We start from the raw sequence: 23,682 nt of genomic DNA on the forward strand, positions 1-23,682 counted from the left end.
AGAATAAGGAAAACGGTCGCCAGCCTAATTAGGCAAGAGAAAGATTAACGTTCTCGTTTAAGAAAGTAGGTATGAGTAACTGTAACGGACAAACACAACCTATACTTCGCCACACGCGAGTGCAATGAACCCTGACACATACATATGTTTACGGTAAGATTGAAGCTAACAGCTAGAGCAGCACAAACTATTTGCAAAAATATAATAGATACCGAAACACACTATTACTTTCAGGGATTGTTCAAACTGAATGGTCTTTATAACATTACTATTAACATTCACTGCAGGATCAAAAATTGGACATAGGATAAGTCTCTCTCAGTTAAATATTTTACTATTTAAAATGAAAGTTAATTGGAATCCACTAACAGGTTGCTTCTCAATATCTTTTGAATAAGGAAATTATGGTTTTCATAAATAATGTCTTCCCGTTACTTGTTACCTTGCATTAGCTCAATAGACAAACTGTGGATCCAGTTATACTATTAATATGCACTTCCAATACACAAGAGAGACAAACACTTAGCAATCATGAACATATAATTTTCTACTTTTGCAGTTTTCCTTTTTTACTACAGTGAAACACAATGTTGACAAATTTGCAAGAAACTGACTCACCTTTCAAAATTTACTACAGGTAGCACTATGATCATTAACTAAGCAAACCTTTATGAGCCTCAATTTTAGGAACTTTAATTTATAAAAGAAACAGCAAATTGTTTTTATTACTACAGTCTTCTACTTTCAAGTAAGTGATTAAATAGGTGACTTTGGAACTTCACAAAACTACATTTACTGCCTCCCATAATTTCACTAAATCCACAGCAGATTTGAATGTTCCCTTCTCATCAAAGATCAAACAATATTATGTAATTAACTGTCTAACTTCGAGGTTTTTATTTTTTCCACAAAATAGGACACTCGGTAATCATAGTTCAAATGGAGAGGAACCTGAGAGGTGTTGTGATAGGGAAAAAATCAAGGTAGGTACATAAATTCATTTATAAGTTACCTTATATTTGGGCACACTAAATCACCCAATAAGCTGATCCTTCACTATACATGATTATAGTACTCCTTTACAGTGATTGCGCAATATGGTGGCTACTGCATTTTGGCAGGCGGATTTGCAGACAGAATTGCTGGACTCCGGCCCTTCTTGGTGGCGATGATGAATACCAATTCCAGAACCGTTCCAGCTATTTATCCATCCATCCGAGGCATTGGAAAGTAGCAGATAAAGCCTCTCTCGGAACCAGCACAATATATAACTTTTACATGGCAGTACTCAATTTGGTAGCTCGTCCCCGACTTACTCTTGTTCCACCTTTTCTACCTAGGCCAGCCACAATTCGCGCGCGTTACACAACTCCGCTCCCGAGGGGAACCACAACATCTTTTACATCAACATTACTAAGAATCCTAAGTGAAGGTCAGCAGTTTACGTAACAGCAAACAAACATTTTAAATAAAACAGAATATTTGCACATAGTAGTATTTCTACAAAAAATTATTCACGCAGAAATTGCATTTATATACAGTGAGTTTTGTTCCCTCCAAATGGGACAAAAAAATTAAATGACAGATATACTACATTGCATAGAATCAAAGCATGATATCAAAATTTTAACAAAGAAAGGAGTATACAATTTTATGTTTATCGATTCAATCAAACACATTTACAGAAGCTCAACGATGTAACATTAAATAAAACAAAAGGCAAAATAAATCAGTAGAGCATTAGAGCTATGGCGTTACACATGAAATGCAGGTTTCCTCACATCACACCTGACTGTCACACTACTTGCAGTGGATCCTGATGCAGTTTGTAATTCCTGTGTGATGGTCTGGATAGATGTCTGCCTATTACACATTACGACCCCCTTCAACTGTCGGCGGTCTGTGTCATTCAACATACGAGGTCGGCCTGTACGCTTTTGGGCTGTACGTGTCCCTTCATGTTTCCACTTCACTATTACATCGGAAACGGTGGGCCCAGGGATGTGCAGAGTGTGGAAATCTCACGTACAGATGTATGAAGCAAGTGACACCCAATGACCTGATCTCGTTCGAAGTCCGTGAGTTCCGCGGTGCGCTCCTTTCTGCTTTCTCACGATATCTAATGATTATAGAGGTCGCTGGTATGGAGTTCCTAGTAGTAGGTGCCAACACAATGCACCTAATACGAAAAAGTATGTTTTGGGGGTGTCCGGATACTTTTGATCATATAGTCTAGTTGTCAAATGACGTAGTTGTGTTGGGAAGAAAGCAGAACACAAAATGCTATTAGAAAGCACTGAAGATAAAATCGTTATTGGTGCAGAAACCAGGCTAAGGCTGGAAATAATTTGAGCCGAAATCTTTACGAAGGACCTAACTACGTTCGCAAATGACAGTGCTTACTACTGTTAGAACTAGCTTAACTTGCAATAAAACTGAAGTAGATACTTCCTCTAGGTTGCTATGGATCGATGGTATAGTTGAAAACCGGAAAAAATTAATAATCGGTTCCTTTTACCGATACCCATATTCTGAGTTGCTGAACAGTTCCATGAAAACGTAACTCTTATTTCAAACAGGTAATTCCCTCATACCATCATATCCACATCTATATCTACATCTACATCGATACTCCGCAGATCACACTTCGCAGAGGGTTCATTGAACCACCTTCACGATAATTCCCTGTTATTCCAAACTCGAACAACGTGCGTCGAAAACGAACACCTATATCATTCCGTGCGAGCTGTGACTTCCCTTATCTTATTATGATGATCGTTTTTCCGTGTATGGGTAGGTATCAACAAAATATTTTCGCATTCTGAGGAGAGAGTTAGTGACTGAAATTTCGTGAGAAGATTCCGCCGCAACGAATAACACCTTTGTTTTAAAGATGTCTACACCAAAAACTGTGTCATGTCCGTGACACTCACTCCTATTCCGCGATAATACAAAAAGTGCTGCTCTTCTTTGCTTTCTCGCTGTACACCGTTAGCTCTATTTAGTAAGAAACCCACAATGCGCAGCAGCATTCCAAAAGAGGACGGAAAAGCATATTGTAGGCAGTGTCTTTAGTAGATCTGCAATATTTTATATGATTTCTGCGAATAAAAGGCAGTCTTTGGTTTGTCTTCCCCACAACATTTTTTATGTGTTCTTTCCAATTTAAGTTGTTCGTAACAGTAATTCCTAGGCATTTAGTAGAATTTACGGCCTTTAGATTTTATTGATTTATCGCCTAACCTGAGTTTAACGGATTCTTTTTAGCGCTCATGTGGATGTCCTCACACTTTTTATTATCTCTTCTAAATCATTTTGCAATTTGTTTTGATCATCTGATTACTTCAATAGACGATAAATGACAGCATCATCCGGAAATAACCTACGACGGTTGCTCAGATTATCTCCTAAATCATTTATATAGATTAAGCAACATCAGACGGGCTAGAACACTACCCTGGGGAACGCCAGATATCATTTTTGTTTTACTGGATGACTTTCCATCAGTTACTCCGAACTGTATCCTCTATGATAAAAAATCACGTCTCCAGTCACATAACTGATACAGTATTCCATAAGCACGCAAATTCACTGCAAGTCGCTTGTGTGGTACAGTGTCAAAAGGTTTCTGAAAATCTACAAATATGAAATCAATTTGAATTCTCTTGTCAATAACACTCAATACTTCGTGTAAGTAAAGAGTCAGTTGTGTTTCACAAGCACGATGTGTTCTAAATCTGTGGTAATTGTGTGTCAACAAACCGTTCGCTTGGAGGTAATTCATGATGTTCAAGCGCTATATATGCACCGAAATTCTGCGACATATCGGTGTTAATGATATGGGCCTGCAATTTGGTCGATAACTCCTACTATCTTTTTTGACCGTCGGTGTGACTTGGTCACCTTACCAGTCATTGGGTATGGATCTTTCGTCGAGTGAGCGATTGTATACGATTGTTAAGCATGGAGCTTCTACATCAGCATACTCTGAAACAAAACTAACAGGTTCACAGTGTGGACAGGAAGAATGGCTTTTTTTAAGTGATCTAAGTTGCCTCACGATTCCGAGGATATCTACTTCTAAGTTACTCATGTTGGCAACTGTTGTTGATTCATGCTGCTGAATATTTACTTCATCCTTTTCGGTGAAGGAATTCCAGAAGTCTGTGTTTAGTAATTCTGCTTTGGCAGCAGTATCGTCGATAGTATTTCCATTGCTATCGCGCTGTGAATGCTTTGATTGTGTCTTGCCGCAAGCATACTTTAAATATGATCATAATCTCTTTTCATTTTGTGCCAGGTTTCCAGACAAAGTTCAGTTATGGAAAGTATTATAGTCATCTGGTATTGAAGTCTGCGCTAAATTTCGAGCTCCTATAATATCCAGTGTTGGAGATTTTGCATTCGTTTGAATTTGGCATGCTTTTTTCGCTGCTTCTTCTGCTCTGATGTGTTTTGTGTACCATAGGAGATCATCTCCATCAATTGTTAATGGTCTGTTCTTACTTTATTAATTTGGAAGGAGTAGAAATTGTCTCTCAAGAAGGGATCAAGTAAATATTTATTTGCTTTTTCAAGTAGGTATGTTTTTCGTTTACTTTTGGAGGAGCTTTGAGTTACAATATTCAGTATCGCTACGACAACCCAGTGTTTACTAACCCCTCCATCCATTTTGATGCTGGTCATTAGCTGAGGGTTATTTCTTGATAAGAGGTCAAGTGTTTTTCACAATCGTTTGCTACTCGCGTGGGCTCTTGAAGTAACTGCTGATATAATTTTCAGATAATGCATTTAGCACGATTTCGTATGATGTTTTATTCGTACCTCCGGATTTAAACATGAATTTTCGCCTACACAACGAGTGTAAATTAAAGTCACCACCACCTATAATTGTATGAGTCGGGTACGTGTTTGATATTAAACTCAACTCTTCTTTCAATATTTCAGAAATTGTATCATCTGAGTTGGGAGGTCGGTAAAAGGATTCAGTTATTATTTTACTTCGGTTGCCAAGAATGACTGAATGATCACTGCCCATACTAACTCACAGGAACTATTTACTTCAATTTCACTACAAGATAAACTACTTCTAACAGCACGCTACCGCCAACTGTAATTAGCGTGTCCTTTCGGAACACCGTTAGTTTCGTGGCAAAATTTTCGGCTGAACCTATCTCCGGCTTTAGTCAGCATTCAGTGCCTATTATAATTTGAGCATCGGTCCTTTTTGCTAGCGCTTGGAGCTCTGGTACTTACCCAACACAGCTATGATAATATACAACTATTATACGAATGGTTCCGATATCTACGTTCTTCTTGTATTCGACCTGCACCCTTGGAGACTGAAGCCATTTTTGTGTTTCCCCGAGGCCCCCTAATCTAATTAATCGCCCAGTCCATGCTGCACAGCCCGTGCTAATTGGTGATAATTTAACTAAACTCGACACGTTGTCGGAAATACATATTTAAAGTCGATGGTGGACGTGAAACGTCGTCCTAAAACGCACTGAATGCCTTCTCAAAAATCTGTTTTGAACAATTAGTTCTGAGCCCATTCGAAGTGTAAAGGTTTGCGAAAACAACTTCTTACTACTAAATAATTCCAAGCAAATAGGGGATTAGTGATCACAGGAACGTTGCACGGAGAATGATTATTATAACATCAAAACCCACCAAACGTAAATGGAAAATATATCCGCTTAGAAAAGCAGGTAAATTTCATTTGACGCCTTTCTGCGAGACCGTTTCAAATCCTTTCATTCTGGTCATGCGAGCGTAGCCCAGAAGTGGTTTGGTTCAAAGAAATAGTATCTACGGCAATTAAGAGATACATACCGAATTAATTAATAACAGACAGAACTGATCCCCATTGGTACACAAAACAGTTCAGAACACTATTGCAGAAGCCACGGAAAGAGAATTTCAAATTTAATGCAACAGAAAATCCCCGAGATTGTCAAACTTGTACAGAACTTCGAAATTTACAGCGAACTTCCATGCGAAATGCCTTTACAAATTTCCACAATCAAATGTCTCGAAATACGGCAGAAAACCCCAAGAGTTTCTTGTCACATGAAAATTGCACCAGTTGCAGATTAGTTGCAAATACGTTCTTGGAAGTGTTGTAATAAATGATTTTGTAAGCATCTGCTACACGTTCCAAGAAAAATTACATGTTCCAGATACCCAAAGCTGTCATTGACAGCACACTCGATGGCCAAGCTGGAGCACCTCAAGTTTTTGTTCCTGCTAGTGTGAGCACTCTCCAGTACTCTCGTTGTTGTATATTTTCTTAGGTAGTCACAAATATCCCATGAGGCTCTCTTGGGGAATACATATTGCATGAGAGCCTCGTGGGATATCTGTGAATTTTATGTTTAGAGTTATAAAGAAATTAATATTTTTTTCTTATTGATAAATGTATTGATAATTATTTGACTCTCATACCAAAGATTCTTTAGAAAAGTATTTAACACTGAGAGACAAAAGAAGATTTACACTTTCGTTTATTAGTTTTAGTAACACTTACCTTTCGTTGTTCTCATATCCTGCTGATAAGTCGTATAAAAGAAGCGCTCTGTAACTTCAAGTGAAATTGTGCTAAATAATGAAAGCAACTTCTGAAACAGTACGATTTTTTCAGTTACGATACCATGGATCCCAACTCCTGTAACTCTGGAAGATTATTATTATTTTAATTTTGTATTTAGAATTTAGTTGGAGGCGATGATCTTCACGACGACGCTGCTCAACAATAGAGGTACGTGAATGTGTTCATCTCTTTCCCTTTGTGGTCGCCAATGTCAATGTCAATATTTAGGACATATCTGCCACTGTATCCAGAACCTGGATTCTTTCTTTTCATTTAATTACGAAGTCCGATTATGTTCTTTCTGAGATGAATAAATACATTTTAACCGCAATTCTGTTTACACAGGGCACGGGATATGATAGTACTTTGAACGTAGGTGCCTCTATCCCGATAGTACGTTCGCATACAACTGAGTGTGTATCGACGTAACTATACTTACGATCCATTTCTCTGACAGCACTAATTCTTATTTTGAACCACTCGCTCGCGTATGTACGTGCCCTCTTATTTTGCGTAGTCAGTTGGGTGTATTAATTAATAAGGTTACTTTTAATATTCAGTGGCTTAGTTTCCACAATTGAGCTTTGCCTCTGTAGCAACGGCGCTTCACGCGAAATGTTTATTACGTACGTTAATACTAAGCCTCATTTCAAAATTACGACATCGGCTGACAAGTTGTTAACAATTTAACATGGAGATTTCACAGTGCAGTTGATACGTATCGTCCGCAGCTCGTGGTCGTGCGGTAGAGTTCTCGCTTCCCGCGCCCGGGTTTCCGGGTTCGATTCCCGGCGGGGTCAGGAATTTTCTCTGCCTCTTGATGACTGGGTGTTGTGTGATGTCCTTAGGTTAGTTAGGTTTAAGTAGTTCTAAGTTCTACGGGACTGATGACCATAGCTGTTAAGTCCCATAGTGCTCAGAGCCATTTGAACCATTTTTTGATACGTATCAGTACTATGCTAAATAAATACATAACACCTCCACAGCATATAAGATACGTAACAAGAGTGTATTTGTTTAAATATTGTCCTGTGGGAATTGTTTTAGATGAGATATATGGTTTCAAACCATAGTCACACTGTGTTTTGGTGAAGTCAAAAGTGTTTTACTACGTTATTTGTGGAAAATACTTGTTATAGTTACGTGTGCATCACAACACCTCAGCTTGCTGCGGAGAATGGAAGTGATTGCCACATGAAAACATGACAAACTACCTGTACTAATTAACACTCAAGTGATCCAGAAAATTCATGCACACCAAATTTAAAGAATAAATAAAAGCGAAAACCTACTGATGATGGCACAGTGGTGCCGAAACATGTTTGGGTACCGAGAAAAAACCGTGTTTTGCATAACTGGCAGACCTCATATCCAACAATTTTAACTACCAACACGACCAACACAAGGAGATGCAAATCAGAATGATGTATAAATTAGAGCTTTGGGAACTCGAATAATACGCGAAAGTCGTGAAAGATAATTTTTGACAATTATAAAACAAGAGCAATTACCATAAAATTAATGCATATTTTACATAATGATGATGAAAGCTGACAGAAACGAGGCCTCCCTTGTAAAATCTTAAAACTGAATCACAGAAATCATTTACCGGATAAGCACGAATCATTCCAGAGGCCGTTACTACCCATAAAGTTTCTTTTTACACTTGCACCAACAAATAATTAGCATAAATTTACAAGTTCACTTACGCTGTTACTGTTACGCTGAAACTTGTGATGTGTGACACATGCTGATAGTACGTGCAATTGTTATACATAAGTGTTCTGCTTTCTTTTACATATGTTTCCTACACTGCTTTTGTGATACCAACTCTGTCCGAGATTGCATACACTACTTCATCAAATTATACGGATACCCCTGCGTAATGTAGAACTGACCTCTAGACGTCAGCAGAGGTGGAACCATCTGATTAAAAAGGCGGCAGCGAGTAGTGTGTTGATAGTAAAGAAACAGTAAGAGCAGAGTGGCTAGGTCAGGAGAGCTTAGTGCTTCGAACGTGGACTAGTCTTTGAATGTCGCTTGTGAGCCTTGAGCGAGATGCTATCGATACCTGCCTCTCATTAAACTTCTGTGTCGTTCGTATCATAGCAACGGACTCGCTGGCATCCCGTCTAAGGCAGGGCAGCCCTCACCCAGTATATTTAACCTCGATCATCCTTTCAGGTTCGGATTGTTTTGCTTGTTGATCGACGTGGTAATTAAGTTTTTTTCGGTTCGTTACGTTACGGATGGTGACCGGTAACTGTGAAAATTGTGCCTAAGACATTCGAATACTTACTGCCTCCCACTGCCTTCACGGTCGCAAGTTCGTGTCTTCAGAGTCGACACGTTTCTCATTTCTACTGCTTTGATTTGCAGATGCCTAGCTCCCAGTATTTACTACGTATACAGGCCAAAGACGGACCTGGAAAGAAAATGGTGGGCACATTTTGTTACACGTGGCTAAAGTACTGCTTGGGAACCGCGAAAACCCCTGTCTTTCAGGTTGGCTTTATTATACTTGTAAAAACCAGTACCTTGTCAAACTGAAACTCTTTTACTATTTGGTGCAGTTTTAGCTGAGTGTGTAAATGAACCATTTTTAAACTGTGTGTTTCCTTTGTAAAGACTTGTGTTTTAAAACTGTCAATGATGCTTAATCTCTCTGAACTGTTTATTTCCTATTAAGAGCACGTGGGTTAAATTTCTGCTGTTATGTTTCATTGTTCACATTTTCTGAGCCGAAACATATAAACTTACTTCGTTCACTGTTACGGCGTGGAAGAGCCTTATGAAATCTTACGGCGTGTGCTCTGTAACACATTTCTGTTGCTGTCATCTTGTGGCTACACGATTTTAATTTTCATTCTGTGTATGTTTTACAGTACCTAACCTGAGCTGAATGAAGGGACTGAGCGATGTGTGGGTTAAACCCAAGAAGTTCACCTTACGTCAACACCTGAGTAATAACAAATGTATTTGTTTTCATCTCTTTGAATTGTGATTTAATACTATTACTGTTTTGATTGTTTACCTATGAACAGGGCATTTTATTAACTCATTTATTGGATAAAGGAAAATTGTTGTGAAATTGGAAAATTCTGTTAATACCGCTTCTCTCACTTTTTATGGGACTGCTGCCCAAGTCAGCTGTTGATGGTGCGATTGTAAAGTGGAAAAGCAAAGAAACAACAACATATAAACCAATACCAGGCATATCTCATGTACTGACGGATATTGACCATCAAGTATGAAAGAGTACAAAATCAGTGGTAGGGATTACTCCTGAGTTTCAAAGTACTACCAGAAGTTCATCTAATCCAATCGCTGTGTCCGATGGAAAGGTTTTGGTTTCGTTTTGGTCGCCTGGAAAACGTTACATGTCATCATGTATAGCGGTAACAGTGAAGTACGAACGAAGTGGTGCTACGGTAGGGGGTAAATTTCGTGGTTAGTGTGTGGCCCTCTAATTGTAGTCAAGAAAACGCTAAATGCTGAAGGATATGAAACATTTTACAACGTTGTCTAGTAGGAACATCCTGTCATAAAGAAGAATCTGTGAGGCAGCGGTTTATGAACAAAAAAATTCTTAAATGGACTAGCCTGGCCAGAATCCCAACATGAACCGTTTTGAGCAACTTTAGGATGATATATAGCGTCCACTTCACTCCAGATCCTAGCGTCCTACTTGACTTCCTTCTCTGGTTTCGGGCCTTGAGGAAGTATGAGCTGTTGTTCCTTCACAGACATCCAAACTCCATTCAAAGCGTCCCCAGCTGATTTCAAGCCGTCATAAAGGCGAACAGAGGACACACCCCATATTAATGTCCACTAATAGAGATATGGCTACTTTTCATCAGAGTGTGTATTAAATTGGTTGTTTTCAAGAGGGCCTGTAGGGGCAACGACTGTTAAATGTAAGTTCTTTAAAACGGCCGCAAGTCCTTCTTTGAAGTTTTTATTTACCGGTTTCGCTCTTCAAATGAACAAGAGCATCATCAGAATGTATAACATATCAGAATAAATAGAGTACATTGGCTGAATAGCATTAAATGGCTCTGAGCACTATGGGACTTAACAGCTGTGGTCATCAGTCCCCTAGAAATTAGAACTACTTAAACCTAACTAACTTAAGAACATCACACACATCCATGCCCGAGGCAGGATTCGAACCTGCGACCGTAGCAGTAGTACGGTTCCGGACTGCGCGCCTAGAACCGCGAGACCACCGCGGCCGGAATAGCATTAAAGATTAGGTTTACAGTTGGCTGACAGCTCTATAAATTAAACTGGCTGCTATATAGGCCTTACTTACGTTTAGAATGCGTTTAAAGTACAGTAGTAAATTATGACATTTGCAGCCCCATAGATGAAATTGATAACATTTTATCTTCTGCGCTGTCAGTGTCATCATTTACTGCTGTACTTCGGATGTACTTCAAACGTAAGTGCTACGTTACAGCGAGGTTAATCTATACAGCTGTCAGCCAACTTTAACTGAGCTTTAATGCTGTCAGATAATTTGAACTATGTATTCTGCTGATGCTCTTGTTCATTTGAAGAACGAAACCGGTAAATAAAACTACAAAGTGCGACTGTTTGCTGTTTTCAAATACTTGGTCGTTTTGTTTATCGTTAACGCCATAGGACTAGGACGAATTCACATCCAGTTTTTTAGTAAGTCGATGACGCAAGATTAGTGTCGCAAAGTAGACTGGACTTGGATACGGAATAATATTGGCTATGCCCCTTTTACAGGAACCAGCAGAGTCCGAGGAGGCACAATTGGGCAGGGGTTTGCTAGTTATTAGGAGCTCTAATGTTAGGCGCGTTATGTAGCCCCTTAGGAAGATGGCGTTCAGGGCTGAAAAGAAACCCAACGTGCACTGGGAGTTCAGGCCTGGAAAGAAATCCGATGTCCACTCGGTATGTCAGCTGGGGGCATCGTCCAAAAGATGGAGGAGATCCTTGCCTGCGGCTGTCGAGCATGCAGGGTGCAGTCGTCTGCCAGTTTTGGCTCACGTCAGCACCAAAGACACCTAGAGCATGGGTTCTGAGGCCATCCTCGGTTCATACAGGCTGGTGGTGGACATAGTGAAGGCTGGTGGCCTCATGCATTGGATGCAAGCAAAGCTTGCAGTCCATAGCATTGTTCCTAGAGTTGATTGGGTCCTTTGATTTGGAGCATAGTGGGGGACTGCCTTGCCTGCAGATTTCTAGACCTACGTTATGGCATGGGCAATTGTAGGCCTCCCCTTGATAGGTGCACTACACAAAGGAAAAAGCTACTCGGGTGGCATCGTACTTGTAGAGTGCGCATATTTGACGGAATAGGTGGTAGTTGGAGGTACTCTGATGAAAACTCGCCGGTTGACATTCCGACCGGGACATCAGACTGTCTTCAGAGTAAAGACACTTCGACTGTCAAAATTTTATCAGTAAACTGTTGACGTACTCCTAACAATGGTACCAAATTTATTGCCCTCAAGGAAATTTCTCACGCTTAAATTATTCTTGAGACCGAGAGGTGGATAAAATCTGACATAGAAACTTCTGACGTATTTAGCAACCCATAGAACGTTTGTCGGAAGGACAGATTAGACGCAATACAAGGGGATATTTTGATTGCAGTTGACCAAAATATCTTTTTATTGAGAACGAAATTCAATTAACATAGAGAAATTACGAACGAAGTTTAAACAGATTGTAAATCGTGTTGTGGAAAAGTATGTGCCTAATAAGTCGATTTAGGACGGAAAAGATCCCTCGTGGTTTATCAGTGAAATTTGGAATATGCTGAGGAAGCAATGGCTGTTGCACTCTCGCTTCAAAAAAGAACGCGCGAATGACGACAGGCAAAAGTTATTAGAGATTCGTGAGCCTTTGAAAAGATGTATGGGCCAAGCATACAACAACTGTCTCCGTCATACCTTAGCAGGTGATCTGGCAGAGCACCCAAGAAAATTCTGGTCCTATGTAAAGTCGCCAAGGCATCCATCGAATCGCTCGTTGACCAGTCTGGTATTCAGTTGAAGATAGACAAACGAAAGCCGAACTATTAAATTCCGCGTTTAAGAAATCGTTCACGCATGAGAATCGTACAGACATACGTCGTTTGACAGTCGCACGGAGTCCGATGTGGACGACATAGTCTCACATCCGGAAGTAAACCCAGTTCGGTTTTACAGCCGTTTGCTGTATCCGGCCGGTTCTAGGAGCTTCAGTCCGGATCCGCGAGATCGCTGGGGGTCGCAGGTTCAAATCCTGCCTCAGGCATGGATGTGTGTGACGTCCTTAGGTTAGTTAGGTTTAAGTAGTTCTAGGTTTTAGGGGACTGATGACCTCATATGTTAAGTCTCATAGTTCTCAGAGCCATTTGAACCATTCGGTTTTACAAAGAGCAATCTGCGACATGGTCTCCTTACTTAGCTCGCAATTATCGCAATTCTCTCGCCCAGGGCAAAGACCCTACTGTTAGGAAAAAAGCGTAGGTACTCCAGTGTACAAGACCAATATCCCTGGTTTCGGTTTCCTGCAGAATCCTTGAACATATTCTGAGCTTAAAATTAATACTTATCCTAGAGCGAAAAACTTCTGTCCTCGAATCAGCACGATCCTAGAAAGCACCACTCGTGTGAAATTCAGCTTGCCTTCTTCGCACATGATATACTGTGAACTATGGATGAAGGGCTACATGCACACTCCATGTTCCTAAATTTTCGATAGGTATTTGACATGGTACCCCACTACAGACTGTTAACGAAGGTACGAGCATACAGAATAGGGTCCCCGATATGTGAGTGGCTTGAAGACTTCTTAAGTAATAGAACCCAGTATGTTGTACCAGATGACGAGAGTTCTTCACGGACAAGGGTTCGTCAGGAGAGCCGTCAGTAAGTGTGGTAGAACGGCTGCTATTTTCTGTATACATAAACGATAGGGCGGACAGGGTTGGCAGCAGTCCACAGCTGTCTGCTGATGATGATGTGGTGTACGGGAAGGTGTCGAAGGCGAGTGATGATACAAGATGACTTAGGCAAAATTTCTAGTTCGTGTGATGAATGGTAATTGTTTCTAAGTGCAGAGAAATGTAAGGTACTGCCAATGAGTAAGAGACAGAGAACCGAAATTTTGGTGTACAGCATTATTAGTGTCTTACTTGACACCGTGACATCGTTTAGGTATCTGAGCGTAATGCTGCAGAGCGACTTTAAATGGAACGAACATGTGAGAACTGTGTTAGGGAAGGCGGGCGTTCGACTTAGATTTAGTGGGAGAATCCTAGGAAAGCGTACTTCATCTGTAAATGAGATCGCATATAGGATGCTAGAGCAACCTATTCCTCAGTATTGCTTGAGTGATTTGGAACCGCTCCAGATGAAATTGAAGGAAGACATGGAATCATTTCAGATACGGGCTGCAAAAATTGTTACCTGTAGGTTCGAACAACATGTAAGTGTTACGGAAAATGCTTCGGGAAATCAAATGGGAAGCACGGGAGGGAATGAGACGTTATTTTCGAGGAACACTATTGAGAAAATTTAGAGAAGCTGCATTTGAGAATAACAGTAGTTTTTCCCTCGCTCTGTCTGCGAGTGGAACAGAAAAGAAACTAGTAATAATGGTACAGGGCCAAGCACACCATGGTGACTTGCGGATTATGTATGTAGATGTAGATGTAGATACCGGCATTTAGTTCACTCCGTTTATACAAATAATCGGAAACTTAGATGTAGATTCCTAGAGGGGAATTAGAACGATGTTTCTCTCAAATGCCAGTCTAAAGAATGGTCTCTGCAAATGCCTCAGAAGATACTGTTTTGGGTGACAAGAAAACTGGAGCAATAATACACAATTATTAATTTTACAATTTATTTTGTTCGAATACAGTATCTTTCATGAGGAACTGTTGCCCACAGGTTCTAAACATCAATACAACATATACAAACATCAGAATGAAAGTTTTTGTCAACTTTTGTATTGCGTTCCTTATAGGAATACATAGCCCCGAATACCAAGACTTAACAAAAATATAGGAGGAGGAGGAAGATTAGTATTTAACGTCAGCGGCGACAACGTGGTCATGAGAGATGGACCACAAGCTCGGATTAGGGAAGGATGGGGAAGAAAGTCGGCCATAAACTTTTCAAAGGAACCACCGCGACATTCGCCTTAAAGCAATTTAGGGAAATCACGGAAAACGTAAATCAGTATTGCCGGCCGCGGGTTTGAACAGTCATCGTTCCGACTTCGAGACCAGTGTCAAAACGATCTAAGAGAGTTATACAGGGTGATTCAAAAGTGTGAGCACAAATTAAAGGAACTAATATGATTCATAATACAACAAATTTGGAATAGAAATTTATGGCCTTGGAAGTAATCCTGGGGCAGTGAATGCTTTGGGAAGTTCGCGACAACTACAAGTAGGAGACTCTATGAACATGCGCCTCAATTTCAGCAATTATAATGTTCAATTTACTCAACAATGTTGCACATTATAGAAGGTGTTGAAAATGAGGACCACAACAATTAGAAGAAGATTCAAAACTTAGCAGAATATTCTGGCGCACCCTACCAAGTTCACGAGGTGTGGCAAGAACCTCATCAGACACTGCAAGTATCCCAGGAAGAAGTGTTACTTTATCGTGATCTGATGTCGCATATACGAGCCACTTGATATGACACACAAACAGTGGTACGTACACAGAAAGAGTACAGTACCTTTGTTTAACTTAGGGCACGTGTGCATTGATCATCTTCCTTGCTCCAAAAATTTCAAAGCTTTCACTGACTCAGAATTACTTCGATGTCATCATGCGCTGATAATAATACCCATTATTAATTAAATACTCAGAAGTAGCTGTACTATTTATCAGTCAGTGTCAAGGACTGTGCTTTGTAGTGAGGGGATCAGGTTCTACAGTCACATGTAGAGTTAAAAAGATGAGGAGGTAATATACCTTGACATTGCAGTGTGCCGCGCGGAGGCGCCACGTCAGGATTACGCGGACCCTCCGCCGGAGGTTAGAGTCCTCCCTCGGGCATGGGTGAGTGTGTTGTTCTTAGCGTAAGTTAGGTTAAGTAGTGTGTAATCTTAGAAACCGATGACCTCAGCAGCTTGGTCCCTTAAGAATTTATACACATTTGAACATATTTAGAACATTGCGGTGAACATGACTTCATTGCATGTTCCGCAAAATGTTAGTCGAAGGGCACCATGTCCACAAATTGGTACATCTGTAAGAATGGCACTTTGGTGTGACTCCGAATCCGAAAAATGATGAACTGACAGAACAGACCAAAACTTAGACGTTCCAGCAAAAAAATAACTAGCGGATATGTAACTACATCCGTTTCTGCAGATGCGCATTAACATTAGTATATTCGAATGCTGTGCATTCACGACTGCTGAACTGCTGGCGTCCATTCGAGTTGCAATGAGAGACAGGATTAAGAAAACGGAGAGGTCCGATATTTTGACACCGCAGCTTGTGTCACATCATACCAGTTCCACGAAAAGGAGGTAAAAAGTGAGGTAAGTTACTTCGACACTACAGTGTGTGTGAATTCTACAAAAAAATTGTTAGTCGTCTAGGTGAATTGTATATCACTGAACCTAAATATGGTAGCCCATTTCATCGTAAGTAATGATTTGCGGATCTTTTAGCAATGCACTGGGCATTTCCTGTAAACAACCGACAAATATGGAGACTGTTTAAAGCATTTACATTAAATTTTCTGGTGCTGTGAATATGCATTCGCGATCCCGTATGTTGGAGTATTCGATCGGCGTAATATGTCGAATAGATGGCAGCAAGCCTGCATCGCATATTTTGTAAGTCTGTGCCTGGCCCTACACACAAGTACTTCTACCGAATGGATGACTGCTAAAACTATTGACAAATTACTTTTTCAACCCCACTTTGTCAGGACGAACTTTCTGCCTTCTGCAGTGTGTAAACAAGCAACTAGGTCACTTCTCAAACGTTATATTATTGCAGAGAGAGAAACATATTTCTTTTATTGCAATACCACTATCATGCAATGTTTCTTCGTCTTAAGAGGAAGAATCAGTGTATCAAACTATTGTATACTTGTTTATAGTTTTAATTATTTAACAAGGAAGTCGAAACACTATTGTATAAGTGGTCGTATCACATTTTTCGGCATTTGGTGTCCAAGGTTAATCCAACAAATGTAAATTTTGCGAGGTTGCGTTTATTTTGCCACAAAACAGAATAAACATGTGATTTAAATGTAGGAACAATGTAAACAACACAGACCATAAACTGATGCAACATAAATAACGGTAGACAAAAACGTTCTTCGTTTTTTACGACTTAATGGATTTGCACATACATTCTGACAACTGGCTAATTTGCTCAGTACGGCGTGTGACCACCTCTGGCAGCAATGCACGCCTGACAATGACAGGGCATGCTGTGAATGGCATCATCACTCTCATGTTAAGGCAATGGCGCCTGTTCTTCCTGCAGAGCTGCTCGTCTTGGAGTGTGGTTGATGGATGCTGACGTAATGCAAGGCGTCTCCCTGGTACATCCTAGACATCCTCTGCGGAATTCAAATCAGGAAAGCGAGCAGAACCGGCCATGCCTACAATATCTTCGGTTTCCAAGAGAACATCAATCACTCTGCTCTATAAGGTCGAGCATTATCATCCATAAATACGATTTCTGGGCTCACAGCACGTCGCAACAACCATAGATGATGCCTAATGATCTTTTCACGATACCTGAAAGCAGTTAAACCTTACCAGTTCACCTGTACAATTTCATGGAGAGGGTTTAGAGTGGTAAACACAGTCCCTGCCCACACCATTAGGGATGCTCCTCGATATCGGTCCATTTCCACAATGTTTGGGTCCCTAAATCGTGTTCCATACTCCCTCCTGATGCAAATCCATTGAGAATCACTCTCCGGACAAAATAAGGACTCATCTGTGGAAACAACATTGGTCCACTGTTCGACCGTCCAGGTGACGTGTTGATGAATCCGCTCTAGACGTTCCCTTCTGTGCAGACGCGTCATAGGTAGACATACAGTAGGTCTCCGACAATGAAGGCCACTCCGCCGATGCCGTCTGCACACCGTATGCCTCGATACTACACGTTCATCGGATGTTGCAATCTCGCATGTCAGTTGCCGTGCAGTACTAAGGCGGTACTATCGTGCCCTTACAGCCAAGTAAGGGCACGATAGTGAAGTCACACGTGGTCGATCCCGACCTGGACTTCTGTGTACAGTTTAGGTCTCTATAAACTGTCGCCACATCCGAGAGACAACAGAGTTAATCCCGTAAAGCAATCGGGTCAAATCAGTGTGCTTCCTTTATTCTATGGCCCTCAACTGCAGAGAGTATGGTAGACATCTTCTCTGCTTCTCTGTGCCACACTGCACCGTCTGTGACTGTGGATATGGGACTGCCCGACGAACAGTATTTCGTTTCATAGGTGCTCTGACGTCATCGTTGGCATCGTTGGCAGTTGACCAGAATACCATCTTCCGTGTAGAGCTCGATCGTACGGACATCTGGTTGATAGTTTGTATGATTATATCGTGAATTAGACATAGAACGTGGAAATAGCGGTTTACTGCTTCGATTTTGAAAACAAGTGTATTTTGTATATTAAGGTTCGATTTACAACTACAATGTTTGCTCCACACATACGAAGCAGACATTAATTAGTTCACGTCGGTCGTCCTTCTGGGTTCGTTTAGATATTGCACTACCTAAGTGCGATAAATCGAAAATGGATTCGAAATATCATGTCATACGTGGTGGAATAGACTAAAGTGCAGGCATAAAAAATGGTTGGAATTTGTTAGCTCATGTTAAAATAACACAACTCCTATTGAGTAATTCGATGACTGCCTTGCACTAAGTACCCTCCATCCCGTCCAACGACTACCTAATTGTGGTTTAACAATTTAAACAGCTAACAGAACGTTGGATTACAAACAAAGATACAGTCAATAATTGTCATAGTAGTCCATGCATCACCGCAAATAAGTAAATGCTAACTGTCTAGTGCCCACGACCATTACAGTGTATCTAAACTTGCAGCATCTCAATAATTTCGCTCAGTTCCCCATGTAACGTCGGACACCTTGCTTCTCTGCTCGCGTTACGACTATGTTGCTACATCACTAAATATGCAATAATAGCCTGTTCGTTAGTCGCACATATTAACTGTCATTTTCAGAATATGCTACGATGTCGTTACACTTTGGTATTACAATGTGTTAAATTAACGACATCGTAGAATATTCTGAAAATGACAGTAAATTTGCTAATATTCTCAAACACAAATGGAGAGATGACTTCAGACATCCTAAATATCACCAACTAGGAGCACAGAATAAAATCCAAATAAAGTTGTCAATGTTTCCACCGCCTAAAACCTACGGGGAACTAATCCACTGCCGAATACTGTGAAACGTCCCCTTGGAAAAATTATGAATGACCATGCTGGTGAAACTCTTACGTTATTTGATTTTCAAACGGCTGAGCAAAACTGAACGTACACGGACGTTTCGGTTTTTACTTATTCTGATCATCACTAAACTGACACACAATATTTTAAGAACAACGCAGTCTGACTTCCAATAATCCCCACAAAGAATGGCCCTGACTAACAATAACCTATACCTTTCATGAATCACATACCTCACAAAAATCTTCGTCACTCGAACTACTGCAATACAGCGAGCGCCAATACTGCCAGCTAAATAAAAGATTCTAACTTCTGAAGGCACTAACTACTTATAGGCATAGTTAGCAAATGAAAGATTTTGATAGATTACAAACAATGTATTTACCTCAATAATGTTCAGAAGTCATCATATATATATATCAGTTCATGACATCCATCTTTACAAATTTCATTTTTCTGGCGAACACACGTCCAGATCGACCGTTCTCAAAACTCTGGCATCTCTCTCTCTACATCCATCACTGCTGGCGGCTCACCTCCAACTGCACAACACTACCCGCTGTTCACATCCAACTGCCCAACACTACAATAGCGAATATTCTAACAATGCCAACCAGCTACAGACTGCACACAGCACAGTCAGTGATTTTCATTCAGAGCGCTACGTGGCGTTACCAACTTAAAAACCTAAACAGCCTACTTACAACTGTTCCAAATGTGACGCAGCGGATTTGTTTCAGAATCCTATCCTGAGTGGTTGGGGAAGCCCGTGAGTCATCTATGCGTTTTTATAGCAGGATAAAGTCAGTTCCTCGAGCATTATTACTTTTTTGCATCTGTTACATCAAACTTATACTTTCAGCTTTGATTGCTCTAGTTAGACTGTAGTCTTTAATGAGAGAAAATAAAAGTATAAATTGATGTCATCGCTGTTGTCATGTGGCCATGGAGAGATATTTAAGACGAGGAGTCAGGACTGCTTGTTTCTATTAGCATCCAGTCCACCACATTCAGATACAACATAACCATTACTTTTAGCAGATCCCGGTGGGAATGTGACTCTGTAAAAGGTTTTTTCGACTGTACTTTAATTGGAGTGTGTGAGCTCCACTCCACTATTTTCCGTCTGGACTCTTACAAATGGCCAGTTGTCCAGATTTCTCCATACACTGTGTTTAAAGCATTTTGTTAGTCGTATCTGCACATCTTCAGTAGCTTCTTTTTTCCAATAGCAGTCTGTATTCCTACTTCGCTACAATTATTTTTGCCATGTACTCTACATAAACTTTCTTGAGTCTTCCTATTTCCTTTCCAGTTTTCTTTTTCATACAAACCACGCATTACGTTCAATTAACGCCATAGAAGACTGGCAATAAGAATTTGTTCATCCTTGTCTGTCTCATGGCATTAACAAGAAAGTAACCTGTTAACAAATTCCTTACTTCGCTTTCGGCACATTAGTATAATAGATCAACAACGCTATATTAATGTTAATATATACCGCCAGTCATTCCTCATTCCCTTTGTTGCTCCCCTCGTAAATGTCCTGTAATTGAGGTATGTGTGTGTTGTTGATACGATAAAGTGAGTTCCATGAATATTATTATTGTTTCCTCCTTCTAAATATATATAGGACTATATATCACGCTGAGAATTGACAACCCCAGTTGGATTGTATTCTGCATCAGTAATAGCCAACAGCAAAGCCTAAAAGAATGTAATCATTGTTGTTACATGGTCATGGACTGATATCTAAGTCAAAAGTCAGAAGTCAATACTCCACGTGTATTGCAGCATATACACAGTAGCAGTTAGCTCTGATAAATTTTTCGTCATTTGGCACATTATACGATGATGCCGTTCATTTATGCACACATAATGCCAAAGAGTCTTATTTAAGGTTTGCTGCAATTTGCGGAATATGCCATGGCGTCATTAATGAGACACAAACAAACACAAGCGTTTCAGTCTCAAAATAGCTCATAAGAATCAAATTTACAAGCAGCGTCATGCTTTGTAATGGATATGTTAGTCTTCCACATAACTGGATTTGTTTGTGTAATTTTATCAGCGTTTTGCATAACATGCCATAACATCATTAATTTGTACACACCGTAATGTCAACGGATCTTATGTCTTGACGTGATGATGTCGTTAAAATCTAACCATCCCTACTATAAACAGAATACGTCCTAATGTGAACGGTAGCACTGATTTTTAATCATGTAGCGACATAGGAGCACTTGAAAATTTCTCGGGTATTCAGCCAGGTGGCGTCGTCCAACAGACGCCTTATGGAACCTCATATCGCACAACATAGGAGTAGATATAGGCACAGATCACAATGTTGTAGTGATGAGTAGTCGGCTGAGGTTTAAGAGATTAATGAGGAGGGATCAATACGCAAAGAAGTGGGATACAGAAGTACTAAGGAATGATGAAATACGCTTGAAGATCTCTAAGGATATATAAACGGCAACAAGGAATATCTCAGTAGGCGGTATAGTTGAAGAGGAATGGACATCTCCGAAAAGGGCCATCACAGAAGCTGGAAAGAAAAACATAGGTACAAAGAAGGTAACTGCGAAGAAGCCATGGACAACAGAAGAAATACTCCAGTTGATCAATGAAAGAAGGAAATGCAAAAACGTTAAGGGAAGTTCAGGAATACAGAAATACAGGTCACTAAGGAATGAAATAAATAGAAGTGTAGGGAAGCAAGATAAAAATGCATAAAAATTTGAAGAAATCGCAAAACAAATTATTATCGGTAGTGTTGACTCACCATTTAGGAAAGCCAAAACGACCTTCGATGAAATTATAAGCAGGGGTGGTAACATTAAGACTGGCGCCGGAATTCCACTGTTAAATGTAGAGGAGAGAACGGATAGGTGGAATGAGAGGGAAGATTTATCTGCTGTGATAGATGAAGAAACAGGAGTCGATTTAGAACACATAGGGGATCCAGTATTAGAATCAGAATTTAAGAGAGCTTTGGAGAATTTAAGATCAAACAAGGCTGAAGGGATCAATAACATTCCATCATAATTTCTAAAAATCGTTAGAGGAAGCGACTATCCGAGTTGGTGTGTAGAAATATGAGTCTGGCCACATACCATCAGACTTTTCGAAAAACATCATCGATACAAGATGTGTGGATTACAAGTCCGAGGTGTAGGGTAAATATTGTAGTCATAAATTTGAGTGTAACATATAAAATAGGTCAACCATATGTTCCAAGACGTGATGTCACCATCTATACAATAGTGTCTCGACTTCTTCATTAAATATTTACAATTATAGGCAGGCACATAATAGTTTGCATTTGATACAGTTGTGTTTTTTCTTAAGACCTACGAAATAAGATTGCTTGATAGTGTTGTGGTGAAACAATTTGTATGTCTTGCTACTTAAATGCAGCACATGTCGGTGGCTTAAGTGTTGGTTTTTACTTGGCAACAGACAGAATTTTCTTTCTGACGAGCTGTAGCTTGCTAAAGTGTTTACTCAGTACTCCTAGCGGTCACTGTCTCTATAGAAATGCATGTGAGTAAGAACAGTCTAAGGCTTTAAAAAACTGTATGTGCAGAAGGCTGCTACTCAATATTATCAGCACAGAACAATGACTCTGTAATTCCTCATGTGGTAGCTGTGGGCAGCTAATGGCTAACCGAATGACAGCATTCAGCATGTAGTGCAAGGCGAAGCCTGCTGCAGTTTAACTCCTTAACCTTGCATGAGCTCTGGCATTGTCTGCTTATTGCTAGCAGCATGTACACATTTAGCAGGTCTGCCACAGTACATGCAAACTTCACTGAACTACAGGATTCCACCTCCCTCAAGAAATACTCTGGCTTATATCGTAAATCCTTTCCCCTTGAAAAGACCATGTAGGGCCAAAAATAGTCAGGCTTGGGTCGCAGACTCCACTGATTACCAAAGGAGGCAATACTAATTCCGCTGTCCCTGTTAGAAGGCAGGAAGGATATTGCGGTTGCGGATAGGTGGGCCCATCATTGGTAGAGGTGATGAGGCATGTTGCATCGATAAAGGGGAAGAGGGGAGGTGGAGGCAAAATGGAAGGTAGGTGGGATGTAATCCGTGAGATCCAGTTTATGAGGGAAAGGCAGGAGCTTCAATGGGGTCCAAGGCTGGTGGCAATGGGAGGACGGTTGAGAATACAGAGACAATGTCAATGATGAGGAAAGCCACTGGATGTGGAATCCCACTGCTGGAACAACCTCGCAATCAACCTTGCCACTAAGCTTACTAAAAGGCCACAGTATCGGCCCTCCAAAAGGATGTGGGTTCAACTGATTAGCGTGGCTGGTCATCTGCTCCCCGTCGCCAAACACCACAAGCGGCTTCCAGTCTCTGTGGCAATGCCTGACGAGCTGCAGCTAACCCAGTCACCAGTTTAAAGCACAGGCCGAAACGGCAGCCCTAGAAGAATAATGCAGTGTCTCACAGTCCAGAAAATCCAGAAGACTCCTCAGATGGTACCCATACACACGTTCCACTGAACTGCACCTAGTATCTATCCAGAGGATCTCGAAAATGCATCATCCTGAGAAAAGGCAGCTGAGAACTTTGCCATTTGTGTCTTGAAGGTATGCATAAAGCACCCCACCACCA

This window comes from Schistocerca americana, chromosome 5 (assembly GCF_021461395.2).
Source record: "Schistocerca americana isolate TAMUIC-IGC-003095 chromosome 5, iqSchAmer2.1, whole genome shotgun sequence".
NCBI lineage: Eukaryota > Metazoa > Arthropoda > Insecta > Orthoptera > Acrididae > Schistocerca > Schistocerca americana.